The sequence below is a fragment of the Balaenoptera physalus genome (assembly GCF_965194825.1).
Source record: "Balaenoptera physalus genome assembly, chromosome: 15".
In the NCBI taxonomy this organism is placed as follows: Eukaryota; Metazoa; Chordata; class Mammalia; order Artiodactyla; family Balaenopteridae; genus Balaenoptera; species Balaenoptera physalus.
In genome coordinates, this window is record NC_138894.1 from 27,610,129 (window position 1) to 27,629,311 (window position 19,183).

The following is a 19,183-nucleotide window of genomic DNA, read 5'->3' on the forward strand; positions in this document are numbered from 1 at the left end:
TTATAACTGAGCAATATTTGAGGATGTATAAAAAGTAATTTACCATTTTATAATTACTTTTAATTAACCATTTTATAATTATTTCTTCCTCTGGGCCCTATTGTGAAAACAATTATGGGCTGGGAATTTGCATATCAGTAATAGGCCTTAACATAAATGCCATAAATGTAGCTATTTCTTGGTACTTATTTGGCATATCATGAAATCACAGCTCTAATTATATATTATTCACCCTCAGCCTTCTTCTAAATTGGATGGAAAAATAAAAAGTAGAATATAACTCTTTTAGAAACCTGCTTGAAATATTACAGATTATTTTATTCTACAGCCACTTAAACGTTCCAAGACTATCTATTTATTAAAATAAAAAACCAAATGTTCTCTCCTTGGACTTCAAGTGTTCTCCAGGCACCACCCTTACCCAGAAACATTTTGTTCTCCCCAACATCAATGCAGTGTCATCACATAGGAAATGTCTACATTTAAAAACTACAGTATGCTGTTGGCCTTCTTTTGTAACTGATGATTAATATCACAAATTGTCAATTAAATAAATTGTACTGCTTAAAACAGTAACAATACATTTTAAAATATCAAAATATAGACCAGTAGAATCATATAGGGATTCACAATAAAACCTGTTTAAAAGAGAAAAGAATAAGGAAGTGGAATACCCTTAATTGCTTTGAGTCTAGCTTTCTTTTTCTCATTAGCTTCAACATTGATTATGATCCAATATTTATTTTCTCACTTGTATTAGGAGAATTAAATGAAGAGTGTATGACCCTTGTCTGCATGTGCCAGCCATGAACTAACACGTTATTGTTTCTTGGAAGAGACTAATGAAAAACTTATTAATAACTAAGGGAAGTTTATTGTTCTCTATTAGTCAGGCACTGATGTAGTAGACCTGACCTAAAGACAAAATAAATATAATAGGAAAAGAGTCAGGGGCTTTGGTCAAGCAAGCCTGGCATACAAAGTGTCCTTCCCAATCTGGTCCCCAATGCACTTTGCTCTTACTAAGTGTGAATAAAGGAAGAGCCATTACCTACAAAATGCCTGCATTTTTAAATTGTTCTCAAGGCCATTACTCATTAAGTTACTCAATGTTCTTATGACAAATTCTTCTAGGGGTGAAGGAAAGGAAAAGGTGTTTGTCATTTTAACAGTAAAATATACCTTAACATTTGTGGTTTCCCTATTTTTCTTAGGTTCCAGGAAGCTCTGAGCTCAATTCTTTTCCGTAAACAGAACTCTTTGGGGCAGAAATTCCACCTCTTTTTCTCTTTTAAATTTGGATTTTTGTCTTTTAGTTTGTTAATAAGTGTTTGTATCTCATAATATCTGAGCAATTGAGAGTCGCTTTTGGGTTAAATAGATAAGATTGCTTAAGTATAAACTTAAATATTTTTATTTCACGTGATGATTCATATCTTTCCAACCTCTACCCAAGCCCCAGTAAGACATTGGGATAACCTGCTATACACTTGTTTGCCTTCTGATTTTGCCCATGGTAATCCCTTCACCACCATACCCTCAAATCTCATCCTGTATTTATCCTTTTTTGGTCCTTTGAAGCTCAGCACTTATTTCCTCTCAGCCTTTGAGGCTTTACTGACTGTTCCAGCAGCAAATGATTTTCTGACTACTAAAGCTCTTAGCATAGATGCTTCTAGGTTCTTTGATTTTTTTCTTTTAAGTCAGTGTTAAGTTTTGTCTCTTCAAAGAGATGATAAGGTTTATGAAACCACTATCCAAATTTTTTCATATAAGTAGAGGTTTGAGAAATTTTTGTTGTTGACAAGTTTTATTCATTAAAAAAAAACTTTCCTCAGATTAAACATTATTAATAACACATTATTGCTAGGCTAACCACACAAAACTAATTCAGCCAAATTTTATCTAGTGTTTTTAAAATTCTCTTTACCAGTTGTTTGACCAAAGCACCTGGCTCTCTCCTTATTATATTTATTTTTATTTTATGTCAGGGCTGCTGCCCGCATTCCTATTAAAGAAAACTATTGTTCCCATGTTTATTAATAATCTCCTTATTAGTCTTGAGGACTAAGAATGCCACCTGTCATATCAGTAAACAAAGGATGTTGCGGCCATCAAGCCAACAGCCACTACAGCCTCCCCCATTGATGAGCCTTGAGGGGACTCAGGATGGAAACAGGATGCCTGCCATCAAGCCATCAGCTACAGCAGTTGCCCCTAGTGGTGCACAGTGAGCGGGCTCACTATGGGAAAGAACAGGATACTGGCCCTATAGAGCTAAGGTGCATATCAAAGGAATGATTTCAATGAGCCCAGACTCTTACATCTCCCAATACATAGAAAATCACTAAATTCATAAACTTGATGTCTAGTTTTCCTTAATTAATAACAATCTTTTTGAAGTTCCGACTACTTGGTTTGTGTTACAAACACTCCTATATACCCTGGCTCCTCAGAGCTATCTGAGAGGCTGCCTCCTGGGCTTGAAGACCTCAGAAAGTCTGCTGAATAAAACATAATTCTCAACTTTTAGGTTGTGCAATTTTTTTTTGGTGGACAGTCTCTTCCAAGGACCCATAATGTGCAGGCTACTGTGCAGGATATAAAGATAAGGCTCACATACTCTTTAGATAATTTATCTGATAAAGATGTGAAAGTAACAAATGTCTCCTAAGCCATGTTGAGGCTAATGAGCAAGAGAAAGCTAAGCGCAAAGCAATTAAGGGAATGCTACTTCTTTGTTCTTTCCCCTTTTAAACTTTTTCCTTTTTAAAAAATTGTGAATCCTCTAAAGATTCTACTGGTTTGACACTTTTTAAATTCAATGTTTTTATTTCAAGTAGCACAATTGCTCTGATTGATAGTATTGTGATTTTAATCAACCGCTACAAAAGAATGCAAAATACTACATTAGAAAAATAGTATCCAAGGTTACTTATAGTAGGTACACCATAAATGCTTGTTGATTATTAAATAAAGCTGAATTCATACAGGATGTAACATAAGTGGAAGAAATTATGAAGTTCTAAGATGATCTGGTATAACAGGTTAATATCAAACAACAGAAACAATTCTATCAAAACAAAAACCGGACATCATAAAATAAGTAGTTGGGGGAAAAGGGCAATTGAGTTATCTCAAAAACAAAAAAAAGAAAACAAGAAAAAGGAAAAACCATCATGCAGTAATATGGCCTATTTAATTTGTCCCTAGGAGCTTCAAGTAAAAAAGAAAGTGAGAATTTGAAATCAGTTTTTGTTCAAGTGTAACATGCATTGGAATTACTTGTAGACTGTTGTGTGGAATATGCGAGTGAATTTCAAAAGCTATAAATCAGTTAACTGGGACCTGGAAAATATTGAATATTCATGTAAAATGACAATTTTAGAGTAGTGATCTCTCTATGAGAACTCAGTGGTTCCAATTCTCTGCAGGTTGGGACATCCTAGTCCAAGGAGATTAGTATTGGGTTTTTCATGATGCAGGGAAGTAAAGCCCCTCTGAGAAACACTTGCATTAGGGCCGCAGTAGATCTTACCAACAAATTGAAAGTAAGAAGTACTTGATTCTGTTAAGAATAAAAAGAATAAAAGAAAAACTACTAATATGTACATAGGAACAATGTCTTTGTTTTGCAAAATGTCCTGTTCTGAAATTTTTGTTGTAATTGGTCTCTGATTTACCATCATCTGCATTTAGATTTTTCCCTTTTATAAAAGTGACAAGTGTTAATGTTTAAAAATTTGGGGGTTTTAAAAATATTAAAGTAAAAATCATGCATAATTCCATCTCCCAGAAAAACTAATTGTAATATTTTGTCATAAATCCTTGGAGGATTAATAGTCTATTCATAACATGAACACAAAAATATTTAAGCTGAACCATATGTGTATGATGTTTTGCTATTTTACATTTTCCCCCAAATAATAAAATATTGTGAATATTTTAAAATACTCATTGTGGTAGGGAGTATAATGACCAGAATAATGCTCCTCCTCCCCAAGATGTTCACATCCCAATCCCTTCAAACCTCTGAATATGTTAGGTTACATGGCAAAGAGGAATTGGGGTTGCTAATCAGTTGACCTTGACATGGGGAGAGTGTTCTGGATTACCTAGATGGGCCCAATGATATCACTCAGGTCCTTGTAAGTGAAAGAAGGCAGAAAAGAGAAACCAGAGGGGTTGGTGGCATAAGGAAGACTAGACTCACTGTTGCTATATGTCTCCATTGTAACTACTCAACTCTGCCGTTGGAGTACAAAAGCAGCCAGAGACAATATGTAAACAAATGGACTTGCTTGTGTTCCAATAAAATTTATTTACAAAAAAAGGCTGCAGGGCTTCCCTGGTGGCGCAGTGGTTGGGAATCTGCCTGCCAATGCGGGGCGCACGGGTTCGGGCCCTGGTCTGGGAGGATCCTGCGTGCCGCGGAGCAGCTGGGTCCGTGAGCCACGGTTACTGGGCCTGCGCGTCTGGTGCCTGTGCTCCGCAACGGGGGAGGCCGCGATGGTGGGAGGCCCACGCACCGCGAGGAAGACTGGCCCCCGCTTGCCGCAACTGGGGGAAGCCCTCGCACAGAAACGAAGACCCAACGCAGACAAATAAATAAATAAATAAATAAATAATAATTTAAAGGTGCTAATAATTAAAAAAAAAAAAAAAAGGCTGCAATCTCCTGACCCCTGAACCAATCCCCAACTGATGGCTGTTTAGTTATTTCCAAGGAAACAGGTAGCCTTTATAATTTTCTAATTAATATATAACAAAAGAAAAACAGCATGAAGTAATATTTCTCACTCTGACATACTTTCTTAAGTATTCTCAACCTTTAAATTTAGTTTTAAAATTTAGAACAAATTAAAAGCACCTATTTACTTGTTCTCAAAAGGAAAATTTTGTATGTAAAATGTTGGATTTTTCTTAGTCAATTATATTTTTAAAGAAAAATGAATCTTTAATACAATAAATTAAATTTCTGAGCCTTAAGCAGAGATGACAAAAGTGGTATTGATCCATATAGCCACTTCCACTTAAACAGGAATTTTTAAATGTACAATATACCTGACAAGAACCATGAAAGCCAAAAGATAAGAAATAAAGGGCACAGATTCCAAAGCAAATTTCCCATGGCCCCCATCCCACACAACCTCCCAGGTCAGGTCAGATCTTAATGTAAGAAGAGGTAGAGAAAAATCTATGATTTTGACTTTTCCAATGCATGAAATCATAGTTGCTTTTGAGGATTTGGGGGGATTTATGAGGCCAAAACAGGAAAAAAAAAAAAAGCTCTAAACTTACCACGGAGATTAAGGATAAATGAAAGCTTTTGGGGGGTAATGTTGGCAAATATATAAGAAGACAAACAATCCTGTGATTACTCTCCTCATAAAACCCAAAGGAAGTTAACAAGTGCTGATGAGTGGGTTTGACAAATGTGTCTCATCTTCCTTCCAATGTAGTGTTGGCATCTGAGATTCATGCATGCTCATCTCCTAACTATGTAGTGACCCAAACTGAAGTGAAGATACAGGTGGCAGAGAGAATCAGAGCAACAGATATTTTATTGTTTGCATCCATGATTTCCAAAAGAAGAATTCAACAGACTTGCTGCATTGTGTGAAAGCACATATTTCATTGTAGTGCTGTAAATTCATCACCTTGCATTTTCATTTAATGTTTCCTGTTTCTTGGTGATGATTAAATCAGAGTGCATCATGTGCTTTCCACTAGTGACTTCCTATTTTGTGTACAGACTCTCTAATTGTGTCTTTTCCCTCTGCTTTCCTTTCCAAATAGTCTCTAAAATTTTGGTAACTGAGGTTGGAGTGGTGGGGGGAGCTATGAAGCCCTCTGGACCTTTTGGAGATCTTAGATATGAAAAGTAGGACATAGGGCAAAATGTACCAGACAAATGGTAGATGTGTTTTCAGTGTGTTTTAGTTAGCCTTAATAAATATGAGAGGTCAAAGGGAAAAGAAAATTTTGACCTCTGTGTAAATATGGGTCACTCAATGATATCCTACTCCTTCACCAAATACATAGAAATTCTGATAAAAATATGTATTTTTTAAAACAACTAATAGAAACAAGAGAAGAAACCCACAATGCTGAGAAGAATCTGAACAGGCAGGCCCATGGGGTGAGAGCAAGACCTGTTATCTACAGCCAGGGATGAAGCTGAGTCTACAGCACGGTTTTGGCTGAATACCTCACTAGGATCCTGCCTGAAGCTAAGATCTGGGAACACTCTGCTTGCAAAATGTGACTTGTGAATTTCCCCTGCTAGTCCTTGTTTCTTGACAGAAGTCAGCTCCTTGCTCCAGCTGCTGGTGGAAGCTGACTCACTTTTTGAAAATTAGAATCCATAGATGAATTCATCCTGACCATCCTGCAAGAAAACCCCAAGCTAAGGCACTCACAAACAGGTTCAGAGTTGGGAACTATATAGAAGGTTTATAGAGTTTCAATTTCTCCACATTCTTGCCAACATTTGTAATTATATACATTTTTTTTCTAGCCATCCTAGTGGGTATGAAGTGGTAACTCACTGGGGTTTAAATCTGCATTTCTCTAATGACTAATGGTGGCAATATTTTTTCATGTGCTTACTGACCATTTGGATATATTCTTTGAGGAACTATTTATTTAAATCCTATATCCATTTTAAATTATACTATTTGTCTTTAGTGTTATTAAGCTTTAAGCATTTTTTATATAGTCTAGATATAACTCCCCTATCAGACATATAACTTACAAATATTTTATCCCATTCTGTAGGTTGTCTTTCACTTTTTTGATGGTGTCCTTATTGATTGATTGATTGATTGATTTTCATTGAGTTATAGTTGATATACAATCCTATATAAGTTTCAGGTGTACAACATTGTGATTCACAACTTTTAAAGATTATACTCCATTTATAGTTATTATAAAATATTGGTTATATTCCCTGTGCTATAAGATATATCATTGTAGTGTATTTGTTTTATATATAGTAGTTTGTACCTCTTATCCCCTATCCTTATCTTGCCCCTTCCCCCTTGCCTCTCCCCACTGGTAACCAATACTTTGTTTTCCACATTTGTGAGTCTTTTTCTTTTTTGTTATATTTGCTAATATGTTTTATTTTTTATATCCTGCATATAAGTAATTACATACAGTATTTGTCTTCCTTTGTCTGACTTATTTCACTAAGCATAATACCTTCCAACTCCATTCATGTGTTTGCAAAGAGCAAAATTTCATTACTTTTTATGGCTGAGTAGTATTCCACTGTGATATCTATCTATCTATCTATCTATCTATCTATCTATCTATCTATATCTATCTATCTATATCTATCTATCTATCTATCATCTATCTATCTATCTATCTCACATCTTCTTTACCTGTTCGTCAGTTGATGAACACTTAGGTCACGTCCATATCTTGCCTACTGTAAATAATAATGCTATGAATATTGTGGTGTATGTGTCTTTTTGATTAGTATTTTCATTTTCTTTGAATATATACCCAGGAGTGGAATTGCTGTATCATATGATAGTTCTATTTTTAGCTTTTTGAGGAAACTCTATATTGTTTTCCACAGCGGTTGCATCAATTTACATTACTACCAACAGTGTACAAGGGTTCTCTTTTCTCCACATCCATAACAGCATTTGTTATTTGTGGTCTTTTGATGATATTCATTCTGACAGGTATGAAGAGATATCTCACTGTGGTTTTATTTTGCATTTATCTGATGATTAGTAATAGTGAGTATCCTTTCATGTGCCCATAGGCCATTTGTATGTCTTGTTTGGAAAAATGTCACTTCAGGTCTTCTGCCCATTTTTAAATTTGATTGTTTGTTTTCTGATATTGAGTTGTGTGCATTGTTTATATATTTTAGATATTAACCTCTTATCAGACATAATATTTGCAAATATTTTCTCCCATTCAGTAGGTAGGTTGCATTTTCATTTTGTCAATGGTTTCCTTTGCTGTGTAAAAACTTTTAAGTTTAATTAGGACCCATTTGTTTATTTTTGTTTTTATTTCATTGCCTGAAGCTAGAGGTGCAAAAATATATTGCTACAATTTATATCAAAGAGTGTTCTGCCTATGTTTTCTTTTAGGATTTTTATAGTTTCTGATCTTACATTTGAGTTTTTAATCCCTTTTGAGTTTATTTTTATATACAGTGTAAGAAAATGTTCTAATTTCATTCTTTTACATGTAGTTGATCAGTTTTCCCAATACCATGTATTGAAGAGACTCTTTTCTCTGCAATGTATATTGTTACCTCCTTTGTCATGGATTAGTTGGACAAAATGCATGGGTTTATTACTGGACTCTCTATTCTGTTCCATTGACCTATGTGTCTGTTTTGGTGCCAGTACCATACTGTTATGATTATAGTAGCTTGGTTAGTATAGTCTGAAGTCAGGGAGCATGATTCCTCCAGTTCTGTTCTTCTTTGTCAAGATTGTTTTGGCTATTCAGGTTTTGTTGTGTGTTCCCATACAAATTTTTCAATTATTTGATCTAGTTCTGTGAAAAATGCCATTGGTATTTTGATAGAGATTGCATTGATTCTGTATATTGCCTTGGGTATTATGGTCATTCTAATAGTATTAATTCTTCCAATCCATGAACACAGTACAACTTTCCATCTGTTTGTGTCATCTTCAATTTCTTTCATCACTGTCTTATAGTTTTTGGAGTACAGGTATTTTTTCTCCTTAGGTACGTTTATTCCTAGGTATTTTATTCTTTTTGATACAATGGTAAATGAGATTGTTTCCTTATTTTCTATTTCTGATAGTTTGTTGTTAGTGTATAGAAATGGAACACATTTCTGTATATCAATTGTGTACCCTGTAACTATAGTGAATTCATTGATGAGCTCTAGTAGTTTTTCAGTAGGGTATTTAGAATTTTCTATGTATAGTACCATGTTGTCTTCAAACAGTGACAGTTTTGTTCTTCATTTCTTACTTGGTCTCCTGAATAAAAGTAGCTACCTCCAGAACAGATGAGAAGAATTCCAAGTATCACTCAGAGAACCTGGACTTGGAGCTGACATCTGTGAAGGGATATTATTCTTTGTAGTAGAGGTAGTGTGTTTTCTGTAAACAAAAAAGAGTGGGGACATTTTTGATGACAAGAGGGATAGGCTGGGGTAGATTTTTGAGTGCCCCAGTACCTGGTTCTCTCTGGTAGGATTATGCATCTCTGCCCTGTGGAGCTGGAGGATGGGCATGTAACTTACTTTGATTTAGAATTTGAGCACAAGTTATATGTTGCACTTTTTAATCAGCTTGAGTAGGTATTTCTCCATGCTTCCTCTTCATTCTGCCATAATTCCACATAGCAACTGCTCTAATAACCAAGGCCAGAATATGGATAACAGTGATGCAGACTAGAGTGTCCAGTTGATTCTCAATGAATGCATTGTTTTAGTGAGAAAAACCATAGATGTTTAAAGCTACTGACTTTAAAGTTGCTTATTACCACTGCATAATTTGACTACCTTGTTTGATCAGGCACAGACATCTCTAAAAGATAAGTCACCACCAGTGTAAAAGTTGTTAATTTTTATGGAGCTTGATTAGGTTCCACATCATGCAGGCACACACGGTAAATGTGCGTGCACATACACACATTTAGAATGTAAATGAGGATATTTTTCTTAGTTACATAATGCTTGCCTCACCACAAGATATGTTCCATGTTAAAATGATTAATTTGGGAGGCTGTAGACACCCTTCATCTGGAGGCCTGTAAAAATATGATTACCCTCATCTGAATAGAATGGAATGATTGTGCTTCAACACTGCCTGAAATTCTGGGGTAAGGTTTAGAAAAAAAAAATGTGTTAGAGTCTCTTTACACCTTTCTACTGTGAAACTGTGACAGATTGGAGATACACACAGAGAGACACAAAAAGGAGGGTTTGTCAAAGGAACATCTTGAAAATTTAAATGAGCAGGTCTAACATTAAGAATATTACTACCTTCTACTTGGGAATACTACAACCAAACAACCTTGGTTATTTATACAAAGATAAGAAAAATAGCTATTTCTCAACATTAATCAGCCTATTTACTATACATTTCTAAGATTATCCAAATGGCAGCTATGGTTATCTCACCATATTCTAATAGCTGTCACGGATTGGCCCACGATGGTGTGAAATATAAGCCATCTGCTCCCAGCTGGAAAACTGATTATTCAGGAAAGGTGGTAATTTCACATCGCTTATAGGCTCACACGGTGCTTAGCTGCACAGGAACATGGATAAATGGGGTATTCTTGAGAGAGCAAGTACCACCCAGAAGGGTTTGAAAGGAGCATGAAATTGATCCAAACTTCATACTTCTGGAGCATAAGTGTGTACCATTTTTCTCCCTGTGGGAATTGGTCCATTGGTGGAAGCATGCAGAATGAAATGTCCTCTGAGAAAAGGTTCTCACAAAAAGTTAAGACACTCCTAGTTAAATGAGTGTGTACCACAAAAACAATAATTAAATTTTATCATCTTATTTAGTCAGAAATCTAAGTTAAAATTCACAGAATTCCTGTAAGTTCTTGGTCAAGTAATTTACTCTTTCTGGTCCTCAGTTTCCTCTTAAGCTTAACTAGATTATGCTATGTTTCCTTCTGGGCTTATTGTGTTTTTGTATAATTCAAATGGTATAATATTAAAATATTTCCAAAAGACGAGACATAAAATGTCAGGTGCAGTTATTATTATGAATCCTGATCAACTGCTCAAACACTTTCTCTTAGAATTTTTCTTCAGAATTTTCTGGACCGAATTCATTCCTGGCATAAACATTACAGTGAATGAAATATTTAATACTTTTGTCTTATGGGATAAAAATGACAGAGACTGCTGGTTCCCTACACAATATCAATTTTTTCCTACTTCCCTATTAAGTCCCAGTTTTGGTTGTGGTGGAATGTACCAAGCTAAAATTCATATGCCCCAGTTTCTCCTGCACAGAGCAACCTGTGGCATAGTCCTTGTCATTGAGATAGAATAAGAAGATTTATAGAAAAAGCCTTGCTAAAGAGACAAACTTCATTGGTTTTTCTTTTTTGCCTTTGCTTTTCACCCTTCCCTTCATCTACCTGGAACATGGACATATTTTATCTTGTGAAAAAAGACTCAAGATCACTGACTAAGATGGCAAAAAAGAAAACCTGGAGGTACCTGGGTCCTTGGTAACTGTGGAGTGTCTGCACCAGCCCTGGCCTAACTCTGGACTTCTTTTGTAAGAGAAAAATAGTACCAGCCAAATTTGATTCCCAAGTGATACAAGAATTTTTGCTTAGACAATACACACTGTATATTTTTAATAATATACATATTTTATATTTTGCTAAGTTGTCATATGTATTGATTTTTATATAAAACTCACTAAAAAAAGCTTACTATTAAAGAAATTACACAATATGTTTTGTTGTACTAGAAAGACACATTTATGGTTAAAGACTACACATACTGAGCCACACTTGGAACTCATTTTCCAGGAAGCATAAGTAGACAGTCCTGCTTTAAAATCTAACATAAAATACAATGAATGCTCTTTATTCTTTGAAACAACACTGGTCTGATTTTTGAATTTTGATAAATAATTTACTTTTTGCCACAGGAAGTAGATGGAGCTATGATAAGGTGGAGTTATGAATTCTGATAACAAGATGAGTCTATATTTATATCTATGGAATGCCTCCCATTGGCTCCCCTATTATCCTGTGAAATGGAAGTATGGGGTGTTTATATCTGTGTTAACTTTGGTACAAGGTTATAAAGAGGAATTTGGAGTTCAATTAGGAGACTATACCAGCAGTACACAACTAAAGCTAAAACTATGCAGATGGCCTTTCCCAATGTGCCTAAACATTTCTAGCACTTCTCTCAAATATTAACTTGTACTGGTAAAAAGTCACTGGATTTGGTAGAACATAGTCAGTGTTTGGATTTTGCTGAAAATATTAATACTGTTTATCCAAATTGGATCAACATACATATTGGATCACAGATATTAATACTGCTTAGCCAAATAATAAGGGCCTAATTGACACTGGTGACTCTCTGGTAATTAAAAGAAGAAAAGCTTCTAGGTGCACCTGGTGAAGTCTCAGAGCTAAAGCAGGTTTAGCACAGAGTCTTCTCTTTAAGACACAGAAGTGACCAAAATTGACTTGGGTCAAAGGCAAGTGTTTTTATGTAAGTCCTTTAAAATACATTATTTTATTTAAAAAAAAAATCTTAAATCAAAAGTAATGAAGTATTTTCTATGTATAGTATCATGTCATCTTCAAACAGTGACAGTTTTATGTGTGCTTTTCCAATTTGGATTTCTTTTAGTTCTTTTTCTTCCCTGATTGCCGTGGATTGGACTTCCAAAACTATGTTGAATAAAAGTGGCAAGAGTGGACATCCTTGACTTGTTTGTGATCTTAGAGGAAGTGATTTCAGGTTTTTACCATTGAGAATGATGTTTGCTATGGGTTTGTCGTATATGGCCTTTATTATGTTGAGGTAGGTTCTCTCTATGCCCACTTTCTGGAGAGTTTTTATCATGAATTGTTGCTGAAATTTGTCAAAAGTTTTTTCTGCATCTATTGAGATGATTATATGGTTTCCATTCTTTAATTTGTTAATATGGTGTATCACAATGACTGATTTGTGTATATTGAAGAATCCTTGCATCCCTGGGATAAATTCCACTTGATCATGTGCATAATCCTGATAATGTGTTGTTGGATTCTGTTTGCTAGTATTTTGTTGAGGATTTTGTGTGTATATGTTCGTCAGTGATATTGGTCTGTAGTTTTCTTTTTTTGTAGTATCTTTGTCTGGTTTTGGTATCAGGGTGATGGTGGCCTCATAGAATGAGTTTGGGAGTGTTCCTTCTTCTGCAATTTTTTGGAAGAGTTTGAGAAGGATGGGTGTTAGCTCTTCTCTAAATGTTTGGTAGAATTTACCTGTGAAGCCATCTGTTCCTGCACTTTTGTTTGTTGGAAGATTTTTAATTACAGTTTAAATTTCATAACTTGTGTTTGGTCTGTTTATATTTTCTATTTCTTCCTAGTTCAGTCTTGGAAGGTTGTATATTTCTAAGAATTTGTCCATTTCTTCAGGTTGTCCATTTTATTGTCATATAGATTCTTGTAGTAGTCTCTTATGATCCTTTTTATTTCTGCAGTGTCAGTTGCAATTTCTCCTTTTTCATTTCTAATTTTATTGATTTGAATCCTCTCCCTTTTTTCTTGATGAGTCTGTCTAAAGGTTTCTCAATTTTGTTTATCTTCTCAACGTACCAGCTTTTAGTTTCTTTGATTTTTGCTATTGTTTTCTTCATTTCTATTTCATTTTATTTCTGCTTTGATTTTTATGATTTCTTTCCTTCTACTAACTTTGGGTTTTGTTTGTCCTTCTTTCTCTAGTTGCTTTGAGATTTTTCTTGATTCTTGAGGTAGGATTAAATTGCTGTAACCTTCCCTCTTAGAACTGCTTTTGCTGCATCCCATATGTTTTGGGTCATCATGTTTTCATTGTCATTTGTTTCTTCGTATTTTTTGATTTTCTCTTTGATTTCTTCAGTGATCTTTTGGTTATTTAGTAGTGTTTTGTTTAGCCTCCATGTGTTTGTGCTTTTACAGGTTTTTTTTTCCTGTAATTGATTTCTAATCTCATAGCATTGTGGCTGGAAACGATGCTTGATAGGAGACATGGATGGACCTAGAGTCTGTCATACAGAATGAAGTAAGCCAGAAAGAGAAAAAAACAAATATCATATATTAATATATTTATGTGGAATCTAGAAAAATGGTACAGATAAATTTATTTGCAGGGCAGGAATATTGATGCAAACGTAGAGAATGGATGTGTGAACATGGGGTGGGGGAAAGGAGGGTGGGATGAATTTGGAGATTGGGATTGACATATATACACTACTATGTGTAAAATGGATAGCTAGCGGGAACCTGCAGTATAGAACAGGGAGCTCAGCTCCATGCTCTCTGGTAACCTAGATGGATGGGATGGGGGGATGGAAGGAGGATCCAAGAGGGAGGGGATATATGTATACATATAACTGCTTCACTTCATGTACAGCAGAAACTAACAAATCATTGTAAAGCAACTATACCCCAATTTTTAAAAAAAGTAATGAAGTAAGATAAATGTATCAAAATTCAAATATTTTCCAGGAGTACAGAGAAAAAGTAAAAACTGCCCATCTCCAGTGATTTCATGTCACTTCCTTGGAGTAACCAAATACTAATATTTAGTGGGTATACATCAATCCTTCCAAAGTATCGATACCTATATGCTTATATAAACATACACATACACACATATATACACACACACACATTTACCACTCATATTTTCTGGAGAGTATTTTGTTTTCTTTTGCCAATAAAAACAGGTTTATAATATACCTACTGTTCTGGAACTCAAATTGTTTTCACTTAACATTATATTACAGACATTTCTCCATGTCAATATATAACAGGGTTAACTTAGTCTTTTTAAAAAACAATTATAGAGGATTGATTGATGGTATCATAATCTATTTAGCGATCCCCCTTCCAGAAGAAAACACATTTAGGTTATATCCAATACTTTGCTATTATATTTAATGTTTGCATTTTTCTGCTTCTAGCAATAACAGGCAAGTTTTTTTAAGGCTAACTTCTTACTTAGAAACATTAGAAAACTTGGAGTTCTATCAATTGATTGATCAATTAATTGGTAGATATAGATCAAAAGATTATATATATATAAATCTAGAGGTAGATATAGATAGATAGAAAGATGTTTAAAGGTATCACAAAGGTACCAAAGCACTGAGAACTTCCAGCCAAGTTCCGGAAGTAAGGCAAGATCAGAGTGATTAGCTTGACACTTGGTATTTTCTTTTTCTATAATTGAGTAATTAAGAGACTGAGAAGCTGAGCAGAAAACAGTAGCTGAAAGTCTGAGAAGTTAAACAGAGCTTTTGAAATTTCTTAGGACAGGTGGAACCAAAATACTGAGTCCCATTCTTCCAAAGAATAGAGAATTTGACAAGTATAAGATGATTTTTGTTAGGGATTTCTGAAGAACTACACTTTAGGAATAATGGTAAGAAAGAGCATTTCACACACACACACACACACACACACACACAATTAGTTCCAGAAGGAAAGCTGAGAGACAATGTTGTAAAAGTAATACTTTAAAATACAATCACAAAGAATTTTCCAAAACAGATAAAGGATCTGATGCCACAGACTCAGGAAGCACTACAAACCCCAAGCAGAATAAATACAAAGAAAATCATTACAAGCACATCATAATAAAACTGCTGAAAAACAAACAAACAATAAAAATAAAAGTCATAAAATAGGCCAGAGGGAAAAAGAAATATTTTCTTCAAGGGAGTAATAATAGTACTGGGGCAACTTACTTCTCAACACAACTAATGAAAGCTGGAAAGAATAGAGTGATATCTTCACAGTTCTGGAAGAAAAAAACCTACTAAAGTAGATTTCTAATACAGCAAAAATATCCTTTAACAATAAAGAAAAAAATATTTCATTCAAACAAAAACTTGGATCATTAATCATTAGCAGTTGTTTACTAAAGGAAACACTAAAAACAAGAGGTTGCTTTTAAGCAAAAGGAAAACCTCAAACGATGTATACAAAGGAAGAGGGAATATTTTGGCAATATCTAAATGAATTTTGACTTCATACAACTTTATTAATAATGTTTTGTGTGGTTTAAAATATTGAGAAAATTAAAATACAAGACAACAGTAACACAAAAGACAAGAAGTTGGTAAGTGGAATTGAGGGGTCCTAAGGATTTACGCAGTGTGGGAAGAAGTGAAGTGGTATACTTTATAATAGACTCCAATAAGTCAAGAGTGGATACTGTAATCTACTGTGACACTTCTGAAAATGAGCAAATAAATGTATATTTAGCAAACAGAGAGGAGAAAATGGAGTAAAAATCATTTCTTTACTCAAGTATGCAAGAAAGGTAAAAGATAAGAACATAGAACAGGGGAGAAAATTGAAAATAAATTAGAAACTTAGCAGCATTAAACTCAAAGTATATCAGAATTTAGCCACAGCAATCAGAGAAGAAAAAAAAAATAAAAGGAATCCAAATCAGAAAAGAAGACGTAAAGCTGTCACTGTTTGCAGATGACATGATACTATACATAGAGAATCCTAAAGATGCAACCAGAAAACTACTAGAGCTAATCAATGAATTTGGTAAAGTAGCAGGATACAAAATTAATGCACAGAAATCTCTTGCATTCCTATACACTAATGATGAAAAATCTGAAAGTGAAATTAAGAAAACACTCCTATTTTCCACTGCAACAAAAATAATAAAATATCTAGGAATAAACCTACCTAAGGAGACAAAAGACCTCTATGCAGAAAATTATAAGACACTGATGAAAGAAATTAAAGATGATACAAATAGATGGAGAGATATACCGTGTTCTTGGATTGGAAGAATCAACATTGTGAAAATGACTTTACTACCCAAAGCAATCTACAGATTCAATGCAATCCCTATCAAACTACCACTGGCATTTTTCACAGAACTAGAACAAAAAATTTCACAGTTTGTATGGAAACACAAAAGACACCGAATAGTCAAAACAATCTTGCGAACGAAAAATGGAACTGGAGGAATCAGGCTCCCTGACTTCAGACTATACTACAAAGCTACAGTAATCAAGAGAGTATGGTACTGGCACAAAAACAGAAATATAGATCAATGGAACAGGATAGAAAGCCCAGAGATAAACCCACACACATATGGTCATATTATCTTGGAGGCAAGCATATACAGTGGAGAAAAGACAGCCTCTTCAATAAGTGGTGCTGGGAAAACTGGACAGGTACATGTAAAAGTATGAAATTAGAACACTCCCTAACACCATACACACAAATAAACTGAAAATGGATTAAAGAACTAAATGTAAGGCCAGACACTATCAAACTCTTAGGGAAAAACATAGGCAGAACACTCTATGACATAAATCACAGCAAGATCCTTTTTGACCCAGCTCCTAAAGAAATGGAAATAAAAACACAAATAAACAAATGGGACCTAATGAAACTTAAAAGCTTTTGCACAGCAAAGGAAACCATAAACAAGACTGAAGGACACCCTCAGAATGGCAGAAAATATTTGCAAATGAAGCAACTGACAAAGGATTAATCTCCAAAATTTACAAGCAACTCATGCAGCTCAATAACAAAAAAACAAAAAACCCAATCCAAAAATGGGCAGAAGACCCCAATAGACATTTCTCCAAAGAAGATATACACATTCCCAACAGACACATGAAAGAATGCTCAACATCATTAATCATTAGAGAAATGCAGATCAAAACTACAATGAGATATCATCTCACACCGGTCAGTATGGCCATCATCAAAAATCTAGAAACAATAAATGCTGGAGAGGGTGTGGAGAAAAGGTAACACTCTTGCACTGTTGGTGGGAATGTAAATTGATACAGCCACTATGGAGAACAGTATGGAGATTCCTTAAAAAACTAAAAATAGAACTACCATATGACCCAGCAATCCCACTACTGGGCATATACCCTGAGAAAACCATAATTCAAAAAGAGTCATGTACCAAAATGTTCATTGCAGCTCTATTTACAATAGCTAGGACATGGAAGCAACCTAAGTGTCCATCATCGGATGAATGGATAAAGAAGATGTGGCACCTACATACAATGGAATATTACTCAGCCATAAAAAGAAACGAAATTGAGTTTTTTGTAGTGAGGTGGATGGAGTTAGAGTCTGTCATACAGAGTGAGGTAAGTCAGAAAGAGAAAAACAAATACAGTATGCTAACACATATATACGGAATCCAAGGAAAAAGAAAAAAAAAAGTTCATGAAGAACCTAGTGGTAAGACGTGAATAAAGACACAGACCTACTAGAGAATGGACTTGAGGATATGGGGAGGGGAAGGGTAAGCTGTGACAAAGTGAGAGAGTGGCATGGACATATATACACTACCAAACGTAAAAGAGATAGCAAGTGGGAAGCAACCGCATAGCACAGGGAGATCAGCTCTGTGCTTTGTGACCACCTAGAGGGGTGGAAGAGGGAGGGTGGGAGGGAGGGAGATGCAAGAGGGAAGAGATATGGGAACATATGTATATGTATAACTGATTCACTTTGTTATAAAGCAGAAAGTAACACACCATTGTAAAGCAATTATACTCCATAAAGATGTAAAAAAATTAAAAAAATAAATAATCCAGGAAGAAATTAACATTCTCCAGCAGAAGATATACATAGATAGATAGATAGGTAGGTAAATAGATAGATGATAGATAGATAGAGATCAATAGATAGATAGATAGATAGATAGATAGATAGATAGATAGATCGATGATAGATAGATAGATAGATAGATATACACATGAATTAGTTTTCCCTTAATGAATAACAAATTATTACAAACTTTGTGGCTTAAAATAACAGCAATTTATTAGCCCACAGTCCTGCATGTCAGAAGTTTATGCAGGTTAGACAGAATTCTTTGTTTAGGTCTCATGAGGCTGAAAAGTGTCAACCCCAAGCAGTCCACCAATCTGCATTCTCACCTGAGAGATCTGGGAAATACTTTGCTTCCAAGCTAATCAATATTGTTGGTAGGAACCGGTGTCCTGCCGCTGCAGAACTGAAGTCCCCATTTCTTACTAAATGTCTCCTGTGGGCTTCTCTCCGCTCCTAGAGATTATGCTCAAATCCTTTTCTGATGGTCCCCTTTGTCTTTAGAGACACTGATCCTTCTCATGCTTTCCCTCGATCCTTCTCATGCTTTGAGAGTAAACTCCTTACTTTTAAAGGGATCTTGTGATAGATTAGGCCCATCGTACTCTTAGTTAACCCAAAGTCAACTGATAATTAACTCTACTTACGTCTGCAAAATCCGTATTGCCATATAGCATAACATAAGTAGGAGAGTGATATCTCATTATACATAAACTTTCATTCTCACTCAAAAGGAGGAGATTGTACAAAGGCAAGGGCCAGGTCATCTTAGAATTCTGCCTACCATGTTGCCAACAAGACAAAAACTTGGAATACAATACATAAATAAATAAAAGTTGAAAGTAAAAGAAAGGGAAAAATA